The 12404-nt window shown below is 41.9% G+C and overlaps 1 pseudogene; it reads left to right on the top strand.

Annotated features, from left to right (window-relative positions):
- The first annotated feature begins 813 nt into the window (after window positions 1-813).
- Window positions 814-932, top strand: LOC133384612 (5S ribosomal RNA; annotated as a pseudogene).
- The last annotated feature ends 11472 nt before the right edge of the window (window positions 933-12404 follow it).

The following is a 12404-nucleotide window of genomic DNA, read 5'->3' as shown; positions in this document are numbered from 1 at the left end:
GTTTCCATAGCTGTTTTTTACCCTTACTATTATTATTAACAATGAGTTTTTAATAGTGCTGTTTATAAAATAAAAGAATAAATACGGCATTCAGTGATAGAGACAAATTAAATCACAAAACAATATCAATAAACAGCAGCAGAACCAGCTTAATAAACAGCAAAGCTAGCAGCAATAAAAGTAAAGGCTCTGTGAAATAAAACAGTCTTCAGCTGGCCCTGAAAAGACAGTAGATGGGAGACTGAACAAAATTATGTGGTGGGAGAGAGTTTTGGACACAAGGTGCCACAGAGCAGGCTCTGCTCCTAATAGAAGCTAATTTAGCCTTGACATGAGATGGAACATGGAGCAGAACTGCTTCAGAAGATCATAAATGTGAGGGTTGGGTTCTCATGGTATTTCATACGGCCAGAGACATTCCCTGAGATAATCAAAATTCAAGTCATTGAGGCTTTTAAAATACAGAAGTTTGAATTGGACCAAGAAGCACATTATAGCTAGTAAAGACACTTCAGAGGAGTGAAATATGAGAAGGCTCATCCACACCTGTCAGTAGGTGGGCAGTTGCATTTTGCACTAGCTGAAACTTCCAAACCATTTTTAGTTTTATCTTTGCCTTTGATCTTGCTAACTTTACCACCCCAATTTCTCCCAATCTATTGCTTGTCCATGTCTGGAACAGCCTGGCTTAGCTCCATCCGCTACATGAGGCTCCATGTGACTGGATTATAAAGCACTGCTGTCCCAGGCACTACAACAAGGACAGGCAATGTCATGGTCAATGAATGTATGATTTCAAGGCATGTAATGGACTGCGATGGCCATACTACCCTGAACACTCCTGATCTTGTCTGATCTCAGAAGCTAAGCAAGGTCAGGCCTGGTTAGTACTTGGATGGGAGACTGACTGGGAATACCGGGTGCCGTAGGCTTAGAGGAAGGCAGTGGTAAACCACCTCTGAATACCTCTTACCATGAAAACCCTATGAATATATCCAAAAAAGATTCATAGGGTTGCCATAAGTCGCAACTGACTTGAAGGCATATAACAACAATAATGGACTGTGAACCAAAACATGTTTGCTTGTCTTATCCAAGTCTTGCTATGATCCATACTACAAACTTAGATTGGTTTTATACTGCTTAAATGTTATTGTTTCCTTCAAAGAACCCTAGGAATTGTAGTTTTGTAAGATATAACATATCATATAACACCTGTTCTGGCCCGCTTGCACTGGTTGCCAATATGTTTCCGGGCCAGATTCAAAGTGTTGGTATTGACCTATAAAGCCTTATACGGTGCGGGACCACGATACCGTGCGGAACGCCTCTTCCGATATGAACCGGCCCGTACACTATGTTCTGCTACGAAGGCCCTCCTCTGGGTTCCAACTCACAGGGAGGCCCGGAGGGTAGTGATGAGATCTAGGGCCTTCTCAGTGGTGGCCCCTGAACTATGGAACAGACTCCCCGAGGAAGTACGCCTGGCGCCGAATCTGCTCTCTTTTCGGCACCAGGTCAAAACCTTCCTATTCTCTGAAGCATTTTAAGTTAAATTGATTTACTTTTAAAAATGTTATTGTATTGGATTTTTGATTGTATTATTTAGTATTATTTTGTTATTTATTGTATTTTTTATGCTATTTTATGTTCACCGCCCAGAGAGCTATTGCTAGTCGGGCGGTATATAAATCTAATAAATAAATAATAAATAAATATAAATAATATATAATTTGCTGAGAATTCTTTTAGTTATCCCCATGCTCTGCTCACACAACTACAATTCCCAAACTTCCCTAGGAACTAGGGAATGATGGTTAAACAAGTGTAAGGCTGTGTGTGGATATAATGTAAGTCCAGTTCTTTGTGTGTGTGTATTTTCCACACCAGACTTAATGTATAACACACACTTTGCAACTAGCTAAATCAAAATACGTTAAAGTTTACATTTAAAGTGGAAAATTCAACCCCTAGTGATTTTTCAATGTAGCTGAAGTGTAAGTGGGCTGTTTATGCAGAAAGATTGGAAATGCATCACCCAAGCATGTATATTGGTTTAAAATAATGGTAAAGTACAAATCCCCCTCCCTCTCTGCTAAGTGCTGCTACTTTGTGTTACTTTTGTGTTTGGACCTGGAAGCTTTTAAATTCCTTGTAATGTTCCATACATTTCCAATGACATTTATCATGAGCAAAAGTGGCATGCCAAGTCTCATTTAGCAAGTCACAGGGATGATTCTGGAAACCAAACTAGAGTTCACTTAGTTGAGCATAGAGGTTGAAGTCTATCCATTAGGAAACAGGAAGGGCAGCTTGAATATTTAATTTAAAATATAGTTTTATGCACTTACAGTTCTTGTGTTAAGAGCTGCAGGCTCAGGAATGAACTGGAGAATGGGTTCTGCATGCTGTGTGGTCAATTGTATCAGCATAGGGCAGCAGTGGAAACCTCCAGCCTGTGGGCCTCATTACCACCTGCTCTACACCTGACATGCTATAAGACATGGCTGGGTGAAAGACATGGCTGGACAAGAAGGTTTGCAGGACCCTTCACTAAGCCTATCAGCTGTGCCTGTGGTATCTGCAAAATCTCTGCACAGTGCACTGGAAGTGCTGATGATCAGCTGATCACTGGGATTTGCTAAACACAGGGCTGTGCCTTTACTTGCATGATTTGATTTCAAATCACCAAAACAGGCCATCTGACACCATTGTGATTTCAGGTGATTGACAGGTAGCAGAGGGATATCTGTGCCCTTACAGTAAGTCTCTAAGGACAAAAGAAGAGCCCAGCTTAGTCGGGCCAAAGGCCAATCTAGTCTAGCATCCTGTTTTCCCACAGAGGCCAGCCAGATGTCTCTGGGATGCGCAGAAGCAGGAAATGAAACCAACAGCCTTTTCCAATTATTACTTTCCAGCAATTGGTGTTCAGAAGCATACCGTGATTAGCAGCCACTGATTAGTCCATAAATTTGTTGAATCCTCTTTTAAAGCTACCTAAATGTGCCTAGTCTGCATTTTAAAGCAAACTGGCCACATTTGTACCTCCCAGAGTACACAGATTGGAACATAATTATCCTTCACATTTCACACTTCTCTGAATTTTCAGCTCAAATAATGCACCAAAACATGCAAAGAACCCAGTGTATTTTCTGATAAAATACATTGAAATGCATAAATTGAGCTAAAATGTATATTTAGAAGTATTTTCTGATAAAAATACATATTTGAGTACGTATTTAAGCCTGTACATTAATATGATTTTTTGTACATTTTTAAAATTGCAGATACAGGATGGAAAGGAATTATGAATATGCACATGAAAAATTGACACAGACTGGAAATAGAGTGATCATGTAATCACATCTTGTGGTAGCAAATTCCATGAATTATGTGCTATGTGAAGAAGTACTTCCTGTTGTCTATTTTGAATCTCCTGCCAATCAGTTTAGTTGAATGTCATTGAATTCTAGCCTTATCAAAGTGGGAGACAAACTTATTTCTACCTACTTTCTGCACACTATGCCTTATTTCATACACCTTTATCATGTTACCCTTAATTGCTTTTTTTTTTATAAATGAAAAAGCCACACACATAACCTTTCCATGCAGGGAGATCTGCTGAAGCTCCCTGATAATTTGGATTTGTTATTCTTTATTCTTTAAATTTATATCCCACCTTCCCACACAATCAAAAGGCAGCTAACAACATGCAAGACCATGTACTGCATAAATCAATCCTACAAAATACAAAACGGTCTACAAAACAAGCATGGGAGGGAAACCAAATCAATAACACAGCCATTTTAAAACACCAGTGGCAGCTCCAGATAAAACAGATCAGCTTGAAAGGTCAAAGGCCTGTTTAAGGCTGCTTCCAGGCAATTTATTTTTATTATATGTTTTATTTGCAAAACATTTTGTACTGCCAACATCAAGAAAAAATACTGTGGCAGTGAAGAGCATCCAGTCACTTACAATCATAAAGTAAATACAAAATATGTGACAACTTAGTAAATCAGATTAATACATCAACAGATCAAATGTAACCAAAGTTTGTTCCTGGCTTACTGCTCATGGTTTGTTGGGGGAAACAAGCCGCAAGCCTGGTTATGAATGTAACACTAAGCCACAGTAAGCTTAGCTCCAGGTAGCATGGCAGCATAAGGAGTGGGGGAGGAAGAAAATGCCAATGATTTCAGCAGCATGCATTAGCGTGCTGCTGCGTTCACTTTTAAACCATAAGCTATAGTTTAAAGCAAGGGTGGGGAACCTCAGGCCTGGGATCCAAATATCGCCCTCTAGGCCTTCAGGACTCTCCCCATACCATACCTCCTCAGGCCACATCTCTCACTGGCCCTGCTCCAGTTTTTATTTAATTATTATAATGCCTCTAGCTTGCCAGTATGGAGAAGTGTTCGTGTAGAAATCTGTGACTTTCATATGGCTGGGCTGTAGCATACTGTACAAAGAGTCACATGCTTTGCTCCACCCACCACTGGCATATGGCCCCCAGATTATCAAGAAGGTAATGTGGCCTTGAGCTGAAAAAGCTTCGCTAACCCTGGTGTAAAGTGATATGCAAATGAGGCCACTGTCAGGAAAGATGTTTGCATCCCCTGAAATGAATAAGTAACAAATGTCCATTGAGTGTATTGTTATTTGGACATGTCTTTGAGCTCTTCAGTTTCTTGAAGGTGAACCTTGCTCTTAGCCCCAGGGTGCCTAAGTAATTTTTTAAAATGTGAGGAATGTCTATAACCACTCTTGAATTCTGCTCTTGAATTCTTAGAGAGCCAGCGTGGTGTGGTGGTTAGCGTGTTGACTACAACCTGGGAGACCAGGGTTGGAATCCCCACATAGCCATGAAGCTCACTGGGTGACCTTGGGCCAGTCACTGCCTCTCAGCCTCATGAAAACCCTATCCATAGGGTTGCCATAAGTCGGAATCGACTTGAAGGCAGTTCATTTACATTTTACTTGAATTCTTGAAGCTGGGGTGAAATTATCCACTTTGGCCACACTGTGGTGCTGGCTCCATAGATTTAACCAAATGGAAAGCAGAAATCATTATTTTCTCTGTGTATGCATGTGTATCTTTATTCTATTTTAATTACAAAAAAAGAAGTCATTTTTTATTTTTTTAAATGGAGATTTGAAACGGTCCCATTTGTTGCTATGGAAATACCCTACAGAATGAGAAAACTGCCCTATTGTTATTCATATTGGTGAGGCTTCCTCAATAGCTACTTAGCACTGGATTGCTATCATTACCAGTGATGAGCAAAAAGTGCAGTCTGTTGGAGGAATCATTTTAAGATTAGTTCATAGTGTAGATGTACAATTAGGCCACCATGAGAAGATCTTTATGGTCTGATTACCAATCTTATCAACAGTGAAACTGTGCCGCCAGGGATGCCCCTACCATTAGGCAATGTGAGGCAGTTGCCTTAGATGGCAGATGCTGGGGGGCAAGAAGTGGTTCCAAGGTGTTGGAGCAGAGGGTCGTGTGTGTGCTGTGTGGCCTGTACTGCATCACCTAAAGCAGGGGTGGGGAGCCTGTGACTCGCCAGATGATGTTGGACCCAACTCCCATCAGCCCCAGCCAGCCAGGCCAGTGGTCAGGGATAATGACAGTTGTAGTTCAGCAACATCTGCATGGCCACAGATTTACCCATCCATGCCTTAAGGCCTGTTGCCCTTAGGTGCTGTGGAGGACGCTGCCCCATCACCAGTGTTGAATAAAGATTAAACTGTTGTTTTGGTCAGTTTCTATATGTGGAATGGGGGGAAGGGGGCGCCATGTTGTCCTTTACGTCAGGCAGCAGAGTATCTTGGTCCAGTTTTGTGTGCCACACCAATGCCTGCCACAACCTGCATTGCAAACCATTTTCATTATATTGTAAACCATAATTTTGAAACTTTTGGACATTTTTTCTCCTTACTGGCCTCTGTAAGGCCCAACTTTTCCAGAAGGCCTTAGGTCAGATGAAGGGTGGAATTTGTTTTGGTTTTGATGGCCTTGGTGTTCCAGGGTGAAATGTTCACAGTTTAGTGTCTACTGGAATACAGCCAGAATTTGTGTCTGAAAAGCCTGGTCTTGACTATGAGAGCATAACCTACCAACTGTGGCAGATCATTCATATGCTATGCAATTCATTTACTGAAAGATGCTGGACTGGGCTACTGTGTGACTTCTCCGTAAAACATGTAACTAACAGCACAATCCTGTTTATATCTACTCAGAAGTAGTCAGTCCCATAGTGTGCATTGGGACTTAGTCCCACGTGAGTGCAGCCAAAGTTGCAGAATGCAGCATGTGAAAGGGCCATGAGAAAACATCCAGACAAATTTAGCTCAATCCATTGTGTTCAATTTTTTCTTTTCTTTCTTTCTTAGTACAGTGTTGCAAAATTACACATACTTTGAAACTTTAGGAGATCCACAAGTTCTTGGATTCATATTATTCATTAAAAAGTTCCGAAGTTCAGTGATTAGAACAAGCATTTCAGAATAATGTAATGAACGTCTATTTAGATTGCACTGAGATAATTACAACTGAGGTCCAAAGCGGTACTATAATAAAAACAGAATTATTATGTTTAAAACTGTTTTGAAATTGTGTTCAGGTAAGAAAGTGTTAATAGAATGTTAGTAGGTGCAGATGATGTATGGCTAACAGGTAGGAGGGTGTGTGTGAGTGAGAATGCTGAGGGGAGTTTAAAGAAAAAACCATTGGAGTTTGACAGTTGGAGTCAGATTGGATTAGGGATCAAGAAGAGAACATTTAGTTGGAAGGGCTGGGGGTTTGGAGAAGCATTTCATTGGAATTAGTGGGGTAGGATAGGGACAATAACAATTTATTCATTTATTATGACATTTAACATCTTGTAATCTGTATGCAGAACATATCATACGGAAAGCGGGATTGGACCAAGATGAAGGAGGTGTGAAAATTGGTGGGAGAAACATCAATAATTTAAGATATGCAGACGATACCATACTCTTAGCAGAAACCGGTAATGATTTGAAACGAATGCTGATGAAAGTTAAAGAGGAAAGCACAAAAGCAGGACTACAGCTGAAAGTCAAAAAGACTAAAGCAATGACAACAGAAGATTTATGTATATTTACAGTTGACAATGAGGACATTGAACTTGTCAAGGATTATCAATACCTTGGCACAATCATTAACCAAAATGGAGACGATAGTCAAGAAATCAGAAGAAGGCTAGGACTGGGGAGGGCAGCTGTGAAAGAACTAGAAAAGGTCCTCAAATGCAAAGATTTATCACTGAACACCAAAGTCAGGATCATTCAGACCATGGTATTCCTGAGCTCTAGGTATGGATGTGAAAGTTGGACAGTGAAAAAGGCGGATAAAAGAAAAATCAACTCATTTGAAATGTGGTGTTGGAGGAGAGCTTTGCGCGTGCCATGGACTGTGAAAAAGACAAATAATTGGGTGTTAGAACAAATTAAACCAGAACTGTCACTAGAAGCTAAAATGATGAAACTGAGGTTATCATACTTTGGACACATAATGAGAAGACATGATTCACTAGAAAAGACAATAATGCTGGGGAAAACAGCAGGGAGTAGAAGAAGGCCAAACAAGTGATGGATTGATTCCATAAAGGAAGCCACAGACCTGAACTTATAAGATCTGAACAGGGTGGTTCATGACAGATGCTCTTGGAGGTCGCTGATTCATAGGGTCGCCATAAGTCGTAATCGACTTGAAGGCACATAACAACAACAACAACAACATATAATAAAGTTTATTTGTTTGATTTAAAATTCCATGTGTCAGCTTGGTCAAGAGTGCTCCCATATTAAGGGTCCCATTCTGTACCTAACACTTTACTAATTTTATAGACAGATTTTATAGATTTTATAGATAGACAGTAGAAAGTGGAGTCCCTCTATTGTAGAAAGTGGAGTCCCTCAAGGATCGGTATTAGGACTGGTACTTTTCAACTTGTTCATTAATGACCTAGAATTAGGAGCGAGCAGTGAAGTGGCCAAGTTTGCTGATGACACTAAATTGTTCAGGGTTGTTAAAACAAAAAGGGATTGCGAAGAACTCCAAAAAGACCTCTCCAAACTGAGTGAATGGGCGGAAAAATGGCAAATGCAATTCAATATAAACAAGTGTAAAATTATGCATATTGGAGCAAAAAATCTGAATTTCACATATACGCTCATGGGGTCTGAACTGGCGGTGACCAACCAGGAGAGAGACCTCGGGGTTGTAGTGGACAGCATGATGAAAATGTCGACCCAGTGTGCGGCAGCTGTGAAAAAGGCAAATTCCATGCTAGGGATAATTAGGAAAGGTATTGAAAATAAAACAGCCGATACCATAATGCCGTTGTATAAATCTATGGGGTGGCCGCATTTGGAATACTGTGTACAGTTCTGGTCGCCTCATCTCAAAAAGGATATTCTAGAGTTGGAAAAGGTTCAGAAGAGGGCAACCAGAATGATCAAGGGGATGGAGCGACTCCCTTACGAGGAAAGGTTGCAGCATTTGGGGCTTTTTAGTTTAGAGAAAAGGCGGGTCAGAGGAGACATGATAGAAGTGTATAAAATTATGCATGGCATTGAGAAAGTGGATAGAGAAAAGTTCTTCTCCCTCTCTCATAATACTAGAACTCATGGACATTCAAAGAAGCTGAATGTTGGAAGATTCAGGACAGACAAAAGGAAGTACTTCTTTACTCAGCGCATAGTTAAACTATGGAATTTGCTCCCACAAGATGCAGTAATGGCCACCAGCTTGGATGGCTTTAAAAGATTAGACAAATTCATGGAGGACAGGGCTATCAATGGCTACTAGCCATGATGGCTGTGCTGTGCCACCCTAGTCAGAGGCAGCATGCTTCTGAAGACCAGTTGCCGGAAGCCTCAGGAGGGGAGAGTGTTCTTGCACTCGGGTCCCGCTTACGGGCTTCCCCCAGGCACCTGGTTGGCCACTGTGAGAACAGGATGCTGGACTAGATGGGCCACTGGCCTGATCCAGCAGGCTCTTCTTATGTTTTTATGTGGTGGGGCTGAAGCTTGTGGTTGAGAGGGCATATCTGACGGAGGTGAGAAGGATTTCCTGGGGATTTCCTGATCCAGGCTTTGGGAATCAGGATGTGGTAATCCCAGAGACCCTGTGTCACAGGTACCCAAGAGCCTGATTATGCCTAATGGGACTTGTTACTTTAAACAGTGGGTGTTTGTGATGTAGCACAATCTGTTTTTGAAACTTTCATTTTCAAAAGGGCTGTTCCATGTGGCACAGAGAATTAGTAATCCTGACACACAAGCCCCTTTGGGCATATGGAACAAATTGTGTGTTCTTTGGTACCCACCTGATATCTGCACTGGAAAAAGTGGGACAAGATGATGAAGCTCTTTGAGAATTATCTTCCAGCACAATGCCTGAAATATTCCCATGTTTGTGTGTATGTGTGAGGTAGAGTGTAGGTGGGGTGGTGAAAGTTGGTGGGAGAAGGGGCTTCATTTAAACAAGTGCTGAAAGATGTGTGAGTGACTATCAATTCCAGTCCAACATCTAAAGTAGAAAATGGCACTCTTCTCATTCAAAAAGACACAGCTCCATGCACACTTGGATTGCATTATTATTAACTAATGGCTAATCAATATTATTAGTAGCTGGAACTCATGCATCTCACCACAAAGAAGATGCATTTTGAAAATGCTACTGGAAGTATAAAATGAGATAGAGGAGTCACATAGTACTCACGTGTTCTGTGGGTGCTTCTTTGAATGTCTGAATCCCCCTTCTCTTATAATATCATAGTACCTTTTTGTTCTCTTCCTTTCTTGTCAGCAAATCCTGTCCTTGCCACTGAGATCATTATTCCTCTCAGTGACAATTTGCAAAGCAGGCCACTAGGTTAGCAAAACAGTGGACAATGCATGCAAGAAAAATGAGAGATGATTAAGGCATCTGAAATGAGGGTAGAATTCACAGATTTACAAAAGTTGACCGATGGAGCAAGAGACGATGCCAAAAGAAATAATGGGAAATGACAATCCAGAAAGACAAAGGAAATGCAGAAGTACTCTGCAGCAAGAATGACTTAGACTATTGTTTTTCTGCATTACTGTGTGTCCAGATTCCCCAACTCCAGCTGGGCACACAGCACGAAGCCTGTTGGTGGATCGTTTAGGAAAGCAGAGGTCATGACTGCAGCCCTTGAAATTCCATTGCCTGGGCCTGAGGACATTGTTTGCACCAGTAATGGATGAAAACAAACAAATTGCCTTCTCAATTGGATAAGCAGCATCCCAGGCAGTGCATATAAACTCAAGGTTAGACAGAATCCCAGAGGGGGGTGGGAAGAGGAGACGGGACACTTTTATTTGCTGCTGCTCTGATTATTAAATGCTTCTTTCAAGAAAACCTTCCTGTGGAGAAAAAACTCCTCATTTGCTTTGCTTTGGCCTTCCTTACATTAGCCATGGAAAAATGCCTTCTGAGTCACTTGCTGGTTTTTGTTATGGTATCAAAGAAATGCCTGGAAGAAAAGCTGTTAACTGTGACTGCAAAAGGGACACACACACCCCTTTTATGGGGAGACGACAATGCATTTTTGTTTACCTCAGAAATGTGTGCTTTTTGTAGTTTGTTTAAAATTTACTTAATTTCTAATAAAATACTGTACAGAAACATTAAACAGAACCAACTTGGAATGTATTCATTAATGTGTATAGGGGAAAAAAGCAAGATACATTACCATGTATATGTATGTGTACTTTAGTATTGTCTCAGATGGTTCATCACATCCTTACCCACTCCCCTCCCCCGCACCTTATTTTTCTCTGACTAAAGGAAGGGTTTTCTAGGATGGCTGGGTGGAGTTCACAATGAATGCATGCATATTGTGGAGCACTGTTAAGTGTTTTCCTTTCAAAATAAGCAACTTACAGTATCAGAGGTAATATTATGCTCTGGGTAGTGCTACCAGTGCTTAATAAAAAGAAATAATTAAGAACGGATCCCGAGATGTAATCTTGATGGGAAGCCATGCCACCTCTCCAAAAGCCCTGCTCCTTAAACCTCGGTAAGTGGAAACAGAAGGAGAAGAGCAGAATGTGACAGCAACTCAAATGCTCCTTATGAGTAGAACCAGGTTATTCTCCGTTCTCTTTCAACCTCACCACAGCCTGCTGTCCCACCTCACCCTCAACCCGCTCTGGCCCACAACCTGACTGTTGAAAGGTGGTGAAGTGACTGCCTAAAGAGCAGTAAAATCAGTGGCCAGTGCCAGGCATGACTGGACCCTTGAGCAGCAGCCTGCCTCTGGCCTGCCATGCCCACCCACCCAGCCTACCTCACCCATCACCTCACGGGAATGCCATGCATGCTGCACACACATGCCTGCCATCAACCAAGATGGTGGGGGGCCTCCTTAAGGGGCTAATGCCCCCACTGCCAACTTGGTTGATGGCATGAATGCACGTTATGCTAAGCACGTGCACATGCCTGTCATCAACCAAGATGGCAGCAGGGGCATCAGCCCCTTAGGGAAGCCTCTGCTGCATATTGGTTGCTGGCATGCATGCATGCACAGAGCATTCACACCAATGCGAGAGGTGGTGGGGTGTGCGTGCAGGCTTATTGAAGCCTGTGCCATCTGTATGGGAGGGTCCCCAGGAGCTCCCTCTCTGCAATCTGCAACAAGGTGGGGAGTCGACACTGCCGTGGATCACAGAACAGAAGCGCTACCCTCCCACCCTAAGGAGGGCCCCTTAGCCATGGCCCGATATGGCTGCCCTCTAGCTCTGGCCCTGAGTAAAATGAACATTAAAGTATGTCCCAGAATCTCCTTGGGCGTGTGACCAGTACCAGTTAGATTCCAATACTGACTTCTACTTTTATCCCCCAGTCATAAATGTGATCCAGATGGTGGGGTAACTCAGAAGAAGAAATCTTGTATTTCTGAACCTATTTTACAAAAACTCCTAGATAGCCATAAAAAATACTTTTTTTTTCTAATACTGAACTTTGCCTGAACTTTCTTTTTCACCCTTGCCATAGGCTTACAGTTTAGTATCAATTCAGATCACCCCCCATACCCAACTCTCCACCTTTACAACCCTCTTCCTCTGATCAAATAGTATTTTTCAAAATATTTTCCTTGTCAGCATTTCATTAACTCTGATTGGTTGAAGGCAGAGGAAGGCAGATCCCAGCCCTGTCTATTACACAGCAGTCCTGCTGGATCAGGCCTAGGGTTGTCTGGTATCTGGTTTTTGCCTAGAGACTCTGGGTTTTGGGGGTCCTCTCCGGGTTTCTGAGTGACTCACCTTAATCTCCAGACTCTTAGCTTTCATCAGGTTTGAAGTTTGGGAGTTCTTTTAGAACCATCCCTGTCACTTGTGGA

This window comes from Rhineura floridana, chromosome 4 (assembly GCF_030035675.1).
Source record: "Rhineura floridana isolate rRhiFlo1 chromosome 4, rRhiFlo1.hap2, whole genome shotgun sequence".
Lineage (NCBI taxonomy): Eukaryota > Metazoa > Chordata > Lepidosauria > Squamata > Rhineuridae > Rhineura > Rhineura floridana.
This window is presented reverse-complemented; position numbering and strand designations above follow the sequence as displayed.